The sequence below is a fragment of the Megalobrama amblycephala genome, linkage group LG10 (assembly GCF_018812025.1).
Source record: "Megalobrama amblycephala isolate DHTTF-2021 linkage group LG10, ASM1881202v1, whole genome shotgun sequence".
Taxonomy (NCBI): Eukaryota; Metazoa; Chordata; class Actinopteri; order Cypriniformes; family Xenocyprididae; genus Megalobrama; species Megalobrama amblycephala.
The window spans coordinates 23768425-23786007 of NC_063053.1; positions in this window are offsets into that span (position 1 = coordinate 23768425).

Below are 17583 nucleotides of genomic sequence, written 5' to 3' on the forward strand. Positions count from 1 at the left end.
TAGACACTTAACATTAAATAAAGCACACAAACAGTACCTGAGATTACCATTGACATATTTTGTGCTGTTCCAGTCACGATGTTGCAGAAAAGTATAAACCGCTCTCTAGAATTTATTACTGTATAGTAATAAAGATGTACAAAACTATAGATGTACAAAACTATTAAAATGTGAAACTATTCTGATATTTTTGGGGAAAGTTTCTTGTGACTGTCCATAAAAATAGTGAAAAAGCAACTGAGCTTAATGAAAAACAACTGAAATCACAAATATGAAACTATCCCGCCGATTCCGTGTAAATTTGCCAATTCTTTCCAAGTGCAGCTGGAGGAAAATGAACAAATACCTATCACAGTATTTACCAGAATCCACTGGGGATTAAATGAAAATACAGCAAGCACTCAAACAGTAAAGATGTCTCCATTTTCCTAATCTTTTTCTTATGCATGTCTAGTGCTTTCTTATATGCTCTAGTACTTTAGCAGATGTGATTCTTGGGCCTGGCACTTCTCCTCTTCGAGTCTTGTTTTCTCTCTTGCTCGCCCCTGTCTGTTTCATAAAAAAAGAGCCTTGGCTAGAAAAGGCCAACATTCTGAAAGGAGATTTATATAATGGCTGTATGTGTCTGAAGGCAGACATTCAACATCAGGAAAGCAACTATCCTAATGGGAGTGATCACCATGGTGATCTTGGGTAGCCGTACAGGACTGTCTTGGCAGCCGTGTGTGAGGATCTGGCTCGCTGTCGGTGGAGCACATTGATTAGTGCTGGAACACATCGGAGCTGCTAGAGCTATTAAACCCTGTATTTTCTTAAGGGAGAGAGGCACCAGAGAAATAAGAAACAAGGGAATCATGGGTTTTTTTAAGTTTTTTTGGGTTTTTTTTTTCTCTCTCCCCTGGCCACATACTGCTGCTTTTATAGACATAATGACATCATTAACTTAGATAAAAGAATCATCAGCAAATCGTTAAAAGGCTCATATACAATTCTTTTGCAAACCTTTTTGACTATTATATATTTGGGCTGTCCCCTCCTTCACAATCAGAGTCTGTGACAGACTGACAAAACAATCTGTGCTAAAATGTGCCACAATATGTTAAGAACAGACTGAAATGATCAGGGATATTGCTAAAAAAAAAATAAACTTGAGCTTCTCACCTATGTTGGATTCCTCGGAAGGATCTGCAGAGCGGCAGGTGCTACACACAGCCAGAAACCCCATAAGGTTTAAAAGACTTTTCTCACATTTTAGTGTTACCTTTAGTTCTTCTGCTGTTTAAAAATAATGGGATCTATACAATTTCCACCTTAATTACCACATGTTTATGAACATTGGTTAGGTGTGTAATTGTGGGCGGTCATGTGTTCAAATGTATTCATCTGGGCTGCGTTTCCCAAAAGCATCGTAAGCTTAAGTTGATCGTAGCTCCATTGAAACCAATGGAGCTACGATCAACTTAGGCTTACGATGCTTTTGGGAAACGCTACCCTGACTTTAAAAAGTTGCCAAAGTTCCAAATGAGGCATTTTAAAAAGTGATTAATTCTTACATATAGCCCATTTAATGCTTCGGATTCTAATCCCTCTTCATGATTCTGGTTCCTTAAAGGCTCCATTAATGGCACATTGTAAAAAAAAAAAAAAAAAAAAAAAAAAAAAAAAGTTTTACAAAATTTTACAGAAAAGTTTTTCTTTTTTTCCAGAAAAATAGTGTAAAAAGGTTTATCATCACATTATGTAATTTTAATGTTTTTAATAGAATTGTAATAGAAAAAAAGTGTGGTTTTTTTATACATTTTGTGTTTAATGTTTATTGCATTATTTTAGTGTCATGAGTGATGGTTGGGGTTTTGTCTTTGTGCGTATGACCCTGTGCACCTTCTATTGACCACGTTTACCATGTTTTGACCATGTTTTATGAAGTCGCTTACGATGAACTACTTTGGTAGGTATATTAACATTATAGGCCTATCACTTGATGAAATATACAGTTATATGTTGTAAAATATACAGGCAAAATGTAAAAAAACACAGTCACAGTGTTTACGTTTTTCAATCACTAAAAAGTTCATAAGTCATTTGTTCTTCATGTATGGTATAGATTCACAAAAAAGAACAGGCTCATTGAATCATTTGCTCAGTAATCAAACTACAGATTTTGCATTATGTTTCTTGATTCACCAAGAAGAACCAACTCATAAATAGGAAGAGCCACACATGATATGTGGAAGAAAAATAATAGATATTGTAGCCAAAAATTAAATAATTATTTTTTTTATTCATTTAAATCAGCCACATCATGTTGTACGAATACATTCCCTTGTTTTAATTTAGTTGAATTGTTAAGCCTTAATGCATGGCTTGATTTGTCTCCCCATGTCATGTAAAAAAAAGTCAGATTCCTAATAATAAAGTTTAAAAAAAAAAAAAGAAGATTTAAAGCATTTCCTGCATCTGGCATTAACAGGACGTCTCAAAGCCGTGCTGTGTGAGGCTTGTGTGAGACTCAACCCACATTCTCTGTGGCGAAGCAGCATCACACGCTGACACTTTGACGCATCCTGGCATACGCTGAATCCCCTCCGCTGTTGTAAGGGTGGCAGTGTTTTCCACCTTGAAAAGGAGATGAAAGACATTTCCTCCTTTTAGCAAAGGGCACATAAAGGTGGCCAGGCGTCGTGAGGACAGCACTGGAGCAGGGGGCCTTTGTGCCACCCCCCGGTCATCCGGACACATGCCCACTTCCATCCACAATGGCTTTATTTGGCCTTGGAGAGCCGCCATGAGCAGGGCCCATAGGTCGTCCTGGCAACACTGTCGCATCAACGGCATCACATTGGACTAGGTGACAGCATAAATGAACACCTACACTAATAAATCGATTGACATTTAAAACGAATGAATAACTGCATGAAAACAAAATTATTTTTAATTTATTAAAACAAAATATACAACAAAATGTAACAAAACTATAATTAATTTATTTACTTTTATTTATTTGGAGATCATGAGTATGAGAGAATTTCTCTCTGATGCCTCTGTCACTGATTTAAATTTCAGTAGCAAAAAATAATAATAATAATAATCTGTGAATCAGTTCAAAATGTCTGTTTCAATTAATCAATTCTAATAAATTGTCTAATACAGTTATTTTTTTGCATTATGACAAAAAATGCAATGCAAGACTCCTTGTAGAATTTTTAATAAATTAAAATGTTTAAATAAGTAAATATTGCCATTTATTACTAGGTATTGGTGGATAAAATGGAAAAAAAACCTTTGAAACTTTTTTTCGATAAAAAACAAAATGTTATTAATGAGAAAGTGCAAAAAAATACATCTTCCAAACCATTTCTATTACCCAAATACACTTTGATAAATCTATAATAATGATATTTTAGAGCTGTCTGGATGGATTTCATAGGAAATTGTGCACATACGTCAGTTGCCCGTGTGTCATGCCATAGTAGCTTTATCTACGGATAGCAAGTTTTAATTGTTAAAAAGTTTTTTGTGATTGAGTTTATATCTCACAATTCTGTAAGATAAGCTGCGTCCGGAATCGAATACTTCCCTAGTATATAGTACACGAAAAACTGTATGCCAAAACAATAGTATGTCCCAATACAGAGTATTTGAAAAACAGTAGGTGAAAAGTCACCGGATGACCTATTACTTCCACCGAGATTCTCAAGTGTGCAATCGATGGACACTTTACTGTCCCATGAGGCCACAGAAGGGAGTTTATGAATGGAAGTGAAGTGACGCAACTGATGCTGGTGGGTCACGTGACACTAACAACATGGCAGATGTATGTTCAAATTCAAATGTAGTACCTACTCAGAGTCAGACAGTACACGATTTCAGACGCAGTGATATATTCACAATTGAGCATTCGCAAAGACCCACCCGCCTTAGTTACTGTTGCTATGTCTGACAAGCCATGGCGCTCTCACACATCATGTTCTCACTCAGTGAAAAAATACATTGCGGAGCAAAGAGGACATTGATAACATGTCGACAGACAAGACAGAGCATGGTTACTTTTGGTATGACACAAAATCTCAGCTTTCAAATTGTGTAATTTTTTTAAGAAATTTAAACAATATATACCGTTTTGAGGCACATTAATGTGTCGTGAGTGACAGATCACTGTAACGCCTCAGTTTAAGCAGCACATGAACAGATCATCTCTTCCTACAAGCTATAGCACAAAATAAACAGGTGTATAAAATCAAGCACCTAGGCATGCAGACTGCTTCTACAAACATTTGTGAAAGAATGGGTCACTCTCAGGAGCTCAGTGAATACAAGCGTGGTACCGTGATAGATTGCCACCTGTGCAATAAGTCTATTCGTGAAATTTCCTCACTACTAAATATTCGGTCAACTGTTAGTGGTATCATAACAAAGTGGAAGCAATTGGGAACAACAGCAACTCTGCCACAAAGTGGTAGGTGGTTGGTAAAATCACAGAAGGCACACAGTGCGCAGAACTCGCCAACTTTGTAGAGTCAATAGCTACAGACCTCCAAACTTCGTGAGGCCTTCAGATTAGCTCAAGAACAGTGCGTAGAGAACTTTATGGAATGGGTTTCCATGGCCAAGCAGCTGCATCCAAGCCTTACATCACCAAGTTCAATGCAAAGCGTCAGATGCAGTGGTGTAAAGCACACCGCCACTGGACTCTAGAGCAGTGGAGACATGTTCTCTGGAGTGACAAATCACGCTTCTCTGTCTGGCAATCCGATGGACGAGTCTGGGTTTGGCGGTTGCCAGGAGAACGGTACTTGCCTGACTGCATTGTGCCAAGTGTAATGTTTGGTGGAGGGGGATTATGGTGTGGGGTTGTTTTTCAGGGGTTGGGCTTGGCCCTTAGTTCCAGTGAAAGGAACTCTTAATGCTTCAGCATACCAAGACATTCTGGACAATTTCATGCTCCCAACTTTGTGGGAACAGTTTGGGGATGGCCCCTTCCTGTTCCAACATGACTGCGCACCAGTGCACAAAGAAAGGTCCATAAAGACATGGATGAGCGAGTTTGGTGTGGAGGAACTTGACTGGCCTGCACAGGGTTCTGACCTCAACCCGACAGAACACCTTTGGGATGAATTAGAGCAGAGACTGTGAGCCAGGCCTTCTCGCCAACATCACTGCCTGACTTCACAAATGCGCTTCTAGAAGAATGGTCAAAAATTCCCATAAACACACTCCTAAACCTTGTGGAAAGCCTTCCCAGAAGAGTTGAAGCTGTTATAGCTGCAAAGGGTGGGCCAACTCCATATTAAACCCTACGGATTAAGAATGGGATGTCATTAAAGTTCATGTGCATGTAGAGGCAGGCGTCCCAAAGCTTTTGGCAATATAGTGTATGTTGTTTCAACAACGGAAAGACATCAATACACAATATTTTTTTAAGTTCAAGTCCACTGATGTTAATCTCTCCTGTCTGGTTTGTTTGTCAGACAAAATGGTGGATTTTAGATTTACAAACAAGAAAAAAGTCAGAATTGTGAGATAAAAAGTCAAATTTTTTTAATGCTTTATTCCATGGCTAAAACAAGCTTCCATAGATATGTCATATCTCTTGGGAAAATAATAATAATAATAATAATAATAATAATAATAATAATTTTAAAAATAGATATTCTGCATTAAATTATTAAGACACCAGGTTAGTCTGACATGCGTGCCTCTAAATATAGAAGCAGGGTGTGGATTTCCTGAGCATGTTTGCCTTATCTTGTTACTTCCAAATATAATACCTCTGAAATTTAAATAATGTTCCAACAAGAAAGAGCTTGTTCAGTCCTCTCTTAAACGTTTTATATACGTCTCCTGCTTTTGCCAACATTCTCTCACTTTTTTTTTTCACCTGGGGCACAAAAGAATATGAGAACAGTGTTTTCATTTTCACCTCATAAGCATCTTTCAGCCTAAAAGTGTGTGTGGGGGGGGGGGGGGGGGGGGGGGCTCTATATAGTCTCTGCTATATAGAGCTTCATCATATGTTGACTGACACAGAACCAGAATGTTTTCACTAAACAGAATGATGATCCATTTAAGAAATACATAACCAATAAAATTCATAGTTATCAATTAAAAAAAGAAGTGTACTTCAAATCTTAAAAGTATATTTCAAACACTGCATTTGCAGATAGCAGAATATTAATAAAATAATAATTACACTTTCATAACTATGTTTCTTAACACATTTATGCACACTTAAAAAGTGCACTTTGTAAAGTCAAGTTGTCAAGTTTTACTTGAAAGTACATTTTAAATCTTTGCTTTAAAAATGTTTCGTCATGCTTTTAAGAAATGCACTTACTTTGCCTAACATACTAAAGTACTTGACTGTAATTTTAACTCTATAGTGTGTTATTTAAAGGGTTAGTTCACCCAAAAATAAAAATAATGTCATTTATTACTCACCCTCTATGCCTGTAAGACATCTTCGTTCATCCTCAGAACACAAATTAAGATATTTTTGATGAAATCCGATGACTCAGTGAAGCCTCTATTGCCAGCAATGTCACCGTCACCTCTCAAGATCCATAAATGTACTAAAAACATAATAATTTTAAGCTATAATCCATTTTCATTTAAACATGCAATTAAGTGTTCGAAAACATTACATTCTGTTTGCACTGAAGTATACTTAGAAAGTATTTTATTTCTGTAATAAGTTGTCTTTTTAAAAGTACTTTTTTTCTACAAATGATATGATAAATAAAATTATTTTATTTCAGACAGATAGACAAATTAAAATGTCTGGAGAAGCTGCATAGCCATCAAAACAAAGTGGCGGTCAACTGAATGTGTCTCGCAACATGGGACAGCGCATTAGACACTGATTGTAATGGCAGGCCAAAATCTAGTTTTGTACAAGTTTTGCATTTTGAGTCGAGGAAGGTAATGAGAGTGCAGGTCTATAGCAAAAAACCAACCAGGCCTCCTCTTTCTCTGTATGCATGCGCCTCACATTGAGGCCTTAGAGCATCCAGCGGTCACTAGCACCAAGGACAAAACGGGTAATGTTTAAATAAATCCCTTTTCCAGTAGGGGAGCCGGGCCAAAGCAGGTCCTGCCGGCAACTCTCCCACACAAGACCACAGTGTCTTGCTTTTCCAATTAAATTATCTTTCGGACAATGCAGAGTCTTCCCAATTCACACCTCAATTGACAGTGTGGCGGCTTGCATTGTGAGAAGACAGATTTCCATTCGCTCAAAAATAGATTTTCCCTAAAGAAGCGACAATGGATTGCACAATCCCTCCTCACTTCCTCACAATGAAAGAGGGATAAGGCCGAACTGTTAAAAATCACCCCCGAGAGTAACAGAATGACTATTTATTGTGAACTCAATATATTGAAATGAATTTTAACAATAGCTACTATATCGTCAAAAAACACCTCCTGGGGTTAATCAAATTTTGCACAGTACCTTCCAAATACACAACAATCCAAGATTTTCACCAGCTCACTTTAATGCTGAAAATGATTATGATGTGTGACCTTCTCTACTGAAGCTACTTTAATCGAATTTATTGCATAAAGCATGCTATATGACTTTGGAATATTGTTCAAAACACACTATTACATGCACCTTTCAAGAATAGTCTTGAAGTGAAGTATAAAGTATATTAAATCATCATCTGTCATCATGTACTGTTCTAAAACTCCATAAAGTATAAAGGGCACCATAAAAGGTTATATGATTTGTTTGCTCTATTTCAAGTCTTGTACTCCAAATAATAGCATTATATCATAAACAGTCTGAAATATATTACTTGCATCATAATCAGATGTTAAATTGGGATTCTGAAAGTGGAGGAACCTAGCCTGACGTGGTCATACTCAATTCTAGTTCGAATATGAGTCTGATACTGCTCCATTGGGCTTTGATTATGGGGGCGTATTTCAACCGATCCAGGAAAGACCTCAATTGGATAGACCTACAACCAATCAGAGCTAGTACAGAGTAAGTGACGTATGTTGAGCGACGCATAGTTGTCAACAGAACTCTTCTTAGCGACCATGGTGCCAGCTGATAAATCAAACTTTTGCCGAATCCCGTAGGAAGGACGGCAAAGACATCTTTCTAGTGATGGGCAGATCGAGGCTTCATGAAACACTGAAGCAGCTGAATCAAATGTGCCGTAATGATTCGAGGCTTCGGAACAATCTGACACCCGTCTCCACGGTGACCCCTAGTGGTCAGAGCAGTGCAAATGCAACAAAACTCAGGCCAAACATGCATTAAAAATACACTTTAACAAATGTATTTCAAAAGTTTTATTTAAAGTAAAATCAATTAAATGGAATTAACTAATCATCTAATAAGATTAAATATAGAGTGTCTGTATAATTTGTGTTCTTTTATCAATTTTAAAGGCTTGTTTATCTGTTCCATGGCTCAAGCTAAACAGGCCAATAAGAGATTAATAACTACCATTATTCATTTTAATTATTCTAATGTAGGCCTATAATTAAAACATCTACAACTGTATAAAACTGATCGGAGATCAGGTAAAACCATAGGGTAAAGCCCTAGACACTTGTTCAATAGTTCTCAGTAAATCTGCATGATTCATGGGCTCACTTTATCATCGCCCTCTATCGGTGAACCACTGAAATTTCGAACTGTTTCGAAACAGTGATGACGTAATGAAGCCTCGTTTACTAAAATCACGTGACTTTGGCAGTTTGATACACGCTCCGAATCACTGATTCGAAACAAAAAGATTCATGAAGCTTCGGAGCTTCATGAAGCAGTGTTTCGAAATCGGCCATCACTACATCTTTCCCATCGACAAATGCCTTGATCGCGGTCCTCTGTTCCTCTTTTAAAATTAATGCGCTGTCGATATCTTCTATAATGGACGCGATGGCGGAATCTACACATCTCAGTTCTTCAACAGCCATCATTGTTGTAAACTAATTGACCTTTCGCAAAGACTCCCCCCCCTTAGTTACTGTTGCTTTGTCCGACAAGCCGTGGTGCTGTCACGCCACACACAGTGAAAAATACACATCGACAGACGAGACGGAGCAGGTTACTTATGATATTAAACAAAGTCCCAGCTTTCAAACTGTGTAGTTATTAAAAAAATTCAAACAATAAAAACCGTTTTGTGGCTCTTTAATGGGTTGTGACCATGATCGTGACAGATTGCTGTAGCGCCTCAGCTCAAGAGGCTCGTGAACCGATCATCTCTTACTACAAGTCCATTTATAGCATCAAATAAACATGAATGAACATGAGAATGAATGTTGTTTCAAACGCGGAAAGACGTCAATATGCACAATTTTTCAAGTTTAACTCCACCGAGGTTCATCTAATGCTGCATTCACGTCACCTCGTATTTACCGGAATCTTGAAATGACAACACGTGACGTTATATTCGGAGCTGTTCACGTCCTTTTGGTCCTTGAACTGGGAATTATGCGTTTCCATTGCAGCACTATCGACGCCTAAATGAATCTACAGCGGTCAGGTGGTACAGCGCGGCCACGTGGTACATCTGGGAGCTTTCAGAAAACTCCCAGCTTACAAGCTGTAATTACGAGCTCTATGAGGACGTGAACGCTTTTTACAAGCTAGAATCTCGTAACTACAGGAATTACGAGGCCGCGTGAACGCACCTTAACTCCTGACTGCTTTGTCGGACAAAATAGCGGATGCGGCGTTCTGATTGGTTAGATCGCTTGTCAATCAAACTCCCCAAGCGCTCTTTGATGACGTGGCTGATTACGTTTCTGGTGATAATCTGTCAATCATCGCCCTGACAATGTGATTGGTCCGAACAGTTTCTGTTCGGGCATAATTACTCCTCTACGGATCGAGTCCAGACCGAACTCCCCGACCTCAAAATGTTGTGGGCGGGTCTAAGTTCGGCTGGCATCCAGGCTAGGAGGAACCCTAATATTTATAAAATAAATAAATAAATAAACGTAAGTGCACCTTTGGACAGTTGGTGGCGCTAAAGGGATTGAGTTAGAGACTTTAAAATTGCTGTGGTTAGTGTTCGAACTCTCCTCTAACTGTATGCCAAATTTCACAACTTTTTACCTTAGACTCAAGAGCGGAAGAAGAGGAGAAAGAAGAAGATGACGACAACGACTAACGGTTACAATAGGTGCTTCCGCACCTTCGGTGCTTGGCCCCTAATAAATGTTTTCTATTTGAATATATTCTAAAATGTAATTTATTCCTGTAATGGCAGGATTTTCAGCAGCCATTACTTCAGTACATCATTCTTTACTGTCAGTTTTGATCAATTTAATGCATCCTAAACAAGCAGTTTAATATTTGCTCCAGCACAACTTTTAATAAACCCTGCGAACTTGCTACTTCATATCAGTGAATGAATATCTAAAACAAGGGGCTTCAAAACCGCCTATTGTGCTGCACTAAACAATACCAGTTTGGAACAACAGTAGTGAGTAAATGATGACAGAATTTTACATCATAATTTTATGACACAATATATTTAAACATCTGGGTAAACATAAAAAGCCCATCAAGGAGTACATCTAGCAGAAAGAAGAAAAAGGTGAAAAGAAAGTGACACATCTGAATATTTTCAGTATGAGCTTGTAGAGTTGATTTTGTGCCAGTGCTATGACTGGGCATGTGTGAGCATTTGTCACGCATGTTTTAGTTTGAAACATTTCAACTTGCAGAGGTAACCATGAATTGAGTCATTATAACAACAAACCAGGGCAACTTGCCACAAATGAGGCGGGTTATAACCGTCAACACTTGTCCAACACCAGCCAGACTGCAAAAGCACATTCCAAGAATAGATTATGTACAGAGAGAAAATAGTGTTCAATGAGTAAGTACAATATCAGTAGGATCTCTAAGACTATAGAAGCGCATTCAGCATGTAGTTGTCTGTCACGTCATTGACAAATTTAAAAAAGCGTGAGCTGCAAGGGTCATATTTTGCTATTAATCACTAATGCTAGAGCTGTCATCTCTCAGGTTATGGAAAATGGCAGAAAATATGGGTATTGTGTGATTGGAGAGTGAGACAAAACTGGTAAAAGTGGTACACTTGACCAGAGTCAAATACCCCCTTGCTTTAGTAGGAAATACTTCTTTGCAAACTTTTTGTCATAATGGCCAGAATACAAGAATTCAAAGAGTAAACGTTTTGCAGCAGTGAGTTATTTGCAGCAACGTGGCCAAAGGCTGCAAAGAATAGTAAATACAGAGAAAGCGGCACGATGGAAAATCCGGAAAAACTAACCATTGTCAATTCTGCCCAACTTCGTGAAGCAAAACGACATTATGTACAGGTAAATATCTGTACAGACAAAAACAACCGAAACATTGAGAAAGACTAAATACTGTGGCAAGACACTTGAGGAAACCTACCTCCAAAGCTACCTGAAAAACTCTGCGCAAGTGAACCTAGGACAAAAGCGGATTTAAACACAAAGGGTGGTCACACCAAATATTGATTTGATTTGGTTAATAGAAGTTAAATGATAAATAAAATCCATTTATGACAGCATTTTTGAAAGCATCCTCACTTCATTTTTACACAAGTGCGTAAAAGTTTTCACAGTACAGTATCTTTGCAGGTAGGTTTCTTCAAGAATCTTGGAGACATTGCCGCAGTTCTTCTGGATTTAGTTTCTCTCAGTTTTTTCGGTTTCTTTATGTAATCCTAGATGAACTTGATGATTGTGAGATCAGATCTCCACATGTTGTCAGACTCCTTGTGCATACAAACATCTCACTCGATTGTTACAATTAATGGCAAAAGGAATGTTTGGAAATGTAAACTGACATTTCCTACTGACACACTACAGCAAGAGATATAAATAACTGGCTTAAAATCCACTTTTTGGTGAAAATTCTAACATACCTAAGACTTTTGCACAGTGAGAGGATGAAGCAGTGATGCTGAACATTCTTTTGCTGAATTTTTCTATATGGGGGAAATTATTCAAATAGAAAAATTATTAATTATTGAATACATTTAAATAAACCATAACATTTAAATAATCCATAATTGATTTTTAATATACTTCCCAATATTTATGAATCAATATTATCAATACTTGCTCTGAAATGGCGTAACAGTGTTATTTGTAATAATACAAGCCATAATTCTAACCAAACAAACAGCTTTCAAACATTTAAAATTAAAATATTACGTGAAAAATCAATGAATAATGATATTAAACAGCAATATTTACCTAAAAACATATTTAAAACATAAAAAATGCAAATATCACTGATGTTGCAAATCAAATTGTTGAACAAGATTTGAATCATGTACATAGAATGAACTGATTCACGAAAAATAATCTTGGCAACTTAAAAAGTTTTACTGTTGAACTTTAATTTAATCATATTTGCAACTGAAAAAAAAAGTTGTTTTAAAGGTGAAACAAGTTATTATGTATGTGTTTCAGTATTAGCTGTGAATGAGTGCTGAACGTCAGTGTCCCTGTAGAGTCTACTGCAGTTAATACTGGGAGGGGGGGTCAGATTTGCACCAATTACTTCTAATTCTACTATTTCTAGGTCACGGTGTAATTGATTTACTGATTAGTAGACCATCATACTTCTACCGGCTTTAAATACCTATTACAAGTAGATTAAAATTGGAATGGAGAGACATACTAACAGACAGACAAAGACAGAAGTGGGGGGGCCAACATATGTAGTATCTGTTCCTTGATTGACATGCTGGTTAAAAGGTAATAATCCAATCTAAAATTAACTTGTCTAAAGCACATTATAGTACATTTTATTCAATAGCACATTAAATGGGTTCCCTGGTGCAAAGAATAATGAAAAACGCCCAAGTTTTACTTGGAAAACCAGCTCTGAACAATCAGCATAAACTTGGACAACTTGAGCAACTGAGAGGCGAATTTATTAAAAAGCTTTGCCAATTTTGCACGCTGCATTTCAGTGAAAAAACCTGTGTCATATTTAGAAACCATCATCAACAATCCAGTTTAACCATGCGCTAGCTGCACTGTGTCAGGCTGTTTAAATAAAGCCATTGTCATTCTTTTCAGCATAAACATGCCTCCTTTCAAAATTAGGCTTATTATAAATGCCATCTTAGACCTGTTTCACACCGCATGCAAAAGTTTTCACGCTGCCCGCATAAGCTCAAATGAACCTGAATGATGTGCGAGAAACGTGCTGTGTAACGCACGAGAACAAACCTCATTGGTATGTTTGAGCTTCCACAAGAGGTTTGTCCTCACGCGTCTTTCATGTTCAGTTGAGCTTCTGCTTATGTTCGCTGATCAATGTTTATATGTGAATAAAAGCCTAAATTAAATCTGTTCATCATAAAAAGTGATTGAGTCTCTTCAGAAAATTTGGACTAAACCGCCCAGTTCATATGGATTAGTTTTATGATCTCTTTATGAACTTTTTGAAGTGTCAGCGTTTGAATTGTGTTGCTGTCTATAGAAGGAGAGAAAGCTCTCAGATTTCATCAAAAATATCTTAATTTGTGTTCCGAAGATGAACGAAGGTCTTACGGGTTTGGAACGACATGAGGGTGAGTAATAAATGACAGAATCTTCATTTTTGGGTGAATTAACCCTTTAAAGGTGCCCTAGATTCAAAAATTGAATTTAGCTTGGCATAGTTAAATAACAAGAGTTCAGTACATGGAAATGACATACAGTGAGTCTCAAACTCCATTGTTTCCTCCTTCTTATGTAAATCTCATTTGTTTAAAAGACTTCAGAAGAACAGGCGAATCTCAACATAACACCGACTGTTACGTAACACCCCAATATTTGCATGTGACAGCCCATGTTCCCAACATTATGAAAGGGATTACACGTCTGGACGTGCACAGCTGAATCATCAGACTAGGTAAGCAAGCAAGGACAACAGTGAAAAATGGCAGATGGAGCGATAATAACTGACATGATCATTGATATCATGATATAAATTGTCTTTCTAAATGTTTCGTTAGCATGTTGCTAATATACTGTTAAATGTGGTTAAAGTTACCATCGTTTCTTACTGTATTCACGGAGACAAGAGCCGTCGCTATTTTCATTTTTAAACACTTGAAGTCTGTATAATGCATAAACACAACTTCATTCTTTATAAATCTCTCCAACAGTGTAGCATTAGCCGTTAGCCACGGAGCATAGCCTCAAACTCATTTAGAATCAATGTAAACTTCCAAATAAACACTGTACTTACGCGATTAGACATGCTGCATGACGAACACTTTGTAAAGATCCATTTTGAGGGTTATATTAGCTGTTTGAACTTTTTTTATGTTGTTTAAGGCAAGCGCGAGCTCTTGGGGCGTGGAGCATGAGATTTAAAGGGCCACACAGCCTGAATCGGCTCATTTCTAATTATGCCCCAAAATAGGCAGTTAAAAAAATTAATAAAAAAAAATCTATGGGGTATTTTGAGCTGAAACTTCACAGACACATTCAGGGGACACCTTAGACTTATATTACATCTTTTAAAAAAAAGTTCTATAGGGCACCTTTAACAACTTTGACATGAACTAACAATGAAAAGTTTTATTTTTATTAACCCTAACAAAGATTTCTAAATACTGTAACAAATGTACAGATGTTGCTTACCAACACTGTTAGTTAATTTCAGTTAATGCTGAATTTTATTTTCTTGTAATTTTTTATAGCAATTTCAATTTCAATTTTATTTGTATAGCACATTTACAACAGCCCCCAGGCTGACCAATCTACATCCCTCTACTTCCTTCTTTAATGACGTCACTAAAACAGTTTTTTGACTAACCTCCGCCCACAGGAATACACAAGAGTTGCGTTTGTAGAGTGTGTTTGTCGCCATGTTGTCAAAACGCTGTTATTTTCATCCCGCAGTCCAATCACCGGGTCTGATTCCGGCTCAAATTGATAGGGTAAAATTAAAGACATGTTTACAATAACACTGAGCGCGTGCATCTCCACGTTATGGTAAGAGGCGTGACCTTTCCGGGCAAGATGCGCTAAACTGCTGTCGAATCACAACACAGGAACCGCTGGCACAATCAGAATTCGTTACATATTTCTGAAGGAGGGACTTCATAGAACAAGGAAGTCATCAGCCCGTTTTTATGACAGTGGAAACAGCGGTATACAGATAAGTAAATTATGTGAAAAATACTGTGTTTTTTTACACGCGAAACATGAACACATGTTATATTGCACACTATAAACACAATCAAAGCTTCAAAAAACCACGAAAAACGGGATATTTAAGGATGGCCCACACTAAAAGAGCTTGACAATCTTATCAGATTTTCAAAAAGTGAGAGACCATAAACATGAGGATAAAAAAAATGATTGTGTGGAGTGCCACAATGTGACCAAGACACACACCATACACTAAAAGATTCCATTCACAGACAACCAGAATCCAGACTGTGAAATCTTGCAAAATCTCTTGTGGTCAAACGTGACTTTAGAGTAAACAAACATGGAGGACAACGGGCAAGAAGAAATGGCAACAATAGTGTTTGGACTGCTTTTTATAGAAAAATTGTGAGGGAAAAAAAGAAAAAGGTTTGGATGAAGTCGAGTTATGCTTCCGTCTTCCATCAGCTTGCTTTCTGATTGGGTATCATTTCGGTCCATGTGACAATCTACAAAGTGGGTGCGTGTTTGTCCTCAGGGTTCCCCCACGCAACAGGTTGGATATTTACGAGAGATCGGTGCGGCCCCGACATTCTTCAGGACAGCAGATTCAGTAACTCTAACAAACCTCACACCACAGGAAAACCATCAAGATAATCAGGACTTTACCCAAGATTGTCGGAAGGGGAGAATTGGGCCCAAATTCACAGGCCCTATTATCTTGTAGTGTGTAGGTGCCTCTTAGTAGAGAAGCAGTTTGCACAACAACCAAAGTTTGACACATTACTTTTTTGAATCCTTGTTTTGATTTGTTGCTGTTCAGCCAAGATGCAGTAAACCCCATTTAGACCTGGGATGGTGTCCATGTATTAGGTCTGTCCTTAATAGCAGCTTAAAGTTGGCTGTGTGTGTGTGTGTGTGTGTGTGTGTGTGTGTGTGTGTGTGTGTGTGTGTGTGTGTGTGTGTGTGTGTGTGGTGATGCCATATTTAATTTGAATGTAGGTCTTTTAGAGACAGCTTCATTTTGTTATTAACTCAGACACTTAATTACAGTGCAAAATGTTTGTCATGCTAACAGCACAAATATGAAAAACAAATAAAGTGTGAGAAAATACACAGCACATGCCGCTGAAGCTTATGCTAAATGAATAAAGAGAAATGATCGTTTCGTTGTACATTACATTAATTACAGCAATCTCCTCTTCAAAAACACAATATATGCATGATTTTCAATCAGCTCTCGTAATTATCCGATCAGAGGCCTAATCGACATGCCCAAGAATAGAAGCACAGCACGACGCCTGTGCAAACAGAAAGAACAAAGTTTCCACACCAACACACCGCAGGGAGATTTTCCACTTGTTTTGTCATGCTTAACGAATGAACATCACAGACAGGATAAAGCTAGACTAAAGAAGTTTAAGAAAAAGATCTGAGATGAAGTTGATACTTAAATGAAATATTGAGTTTCCTGTGCAAAGAAAGAGTAAACTTGTTTTGTCCAAAACGTTTCCCACAGGAAAGAAAATTCACAAATGTGATCGTATATATATATATGTTGATTGGTCTTTTTAATCTCATTACTATCAAAACAGATAGAGTGGAGTTTTCAATATGAAAACATGGTAACATTTGTTAACATTAGTTAACTACTTTAGTTAAAATGAACTAACAATGAAAAATACCTCTAAAGCATTTATTAATCTTAATTTTAATTTCAACATTCACTAATACATTATTAAAATCAAAAGTTTTATCTGTTAACATTATTTAACGGACCTGAGTTAACAAACTTACAATGTATTTTTATTAGCGAATGTTAACAAGGATGAATAAATACTACAACAAACGCGTTGTTCATTGTTAGGGTTAATGCATTAAAGTGTAACTAGTCTATGTAAATGAACAATGTTTACTCTCTTCTTCATGTTAGACCAAGAAATTCAAGTTTATTTGTCAGCAAATGTCCAAACAACAAACAAAATGTATCATCTGGCGGACTTTTGACAGCTAGGGCTTTTGTGAAAATTACAGATTATACTTCTGTATTTTGCATCCCCGCTCACGGACAGTCTGATCAACAGAGGGTTATTAACAGAATAGTTATTGTAAGGGTAGGTTTATCACTGACAATTGTATTGTACTCTGTTTACTCTTTAAACAGCATTATGGTGAAATGGAACACTATGGCAACAGCTTTCTTACCTGTACGTGACAGCGTTTTGCTTCAGGAAGTTGAGGAGAACTGACAGAACAGGGGTTTCTTTCAGGTTTTCCACTCCGTTTTGCATAAAACAATGTGTTCATGGTCATCCATGGTCATCCCATTGTCTCTAACATTTACTCTTTGAATTCTTGTACCCGGGAACAATACAAGTCGACACCATTATGACTAAAAGTTTGCTAAGAAGTATTTCCTACTAAGGCAAGGCAGTATTTGACACTGGTATCCATAAC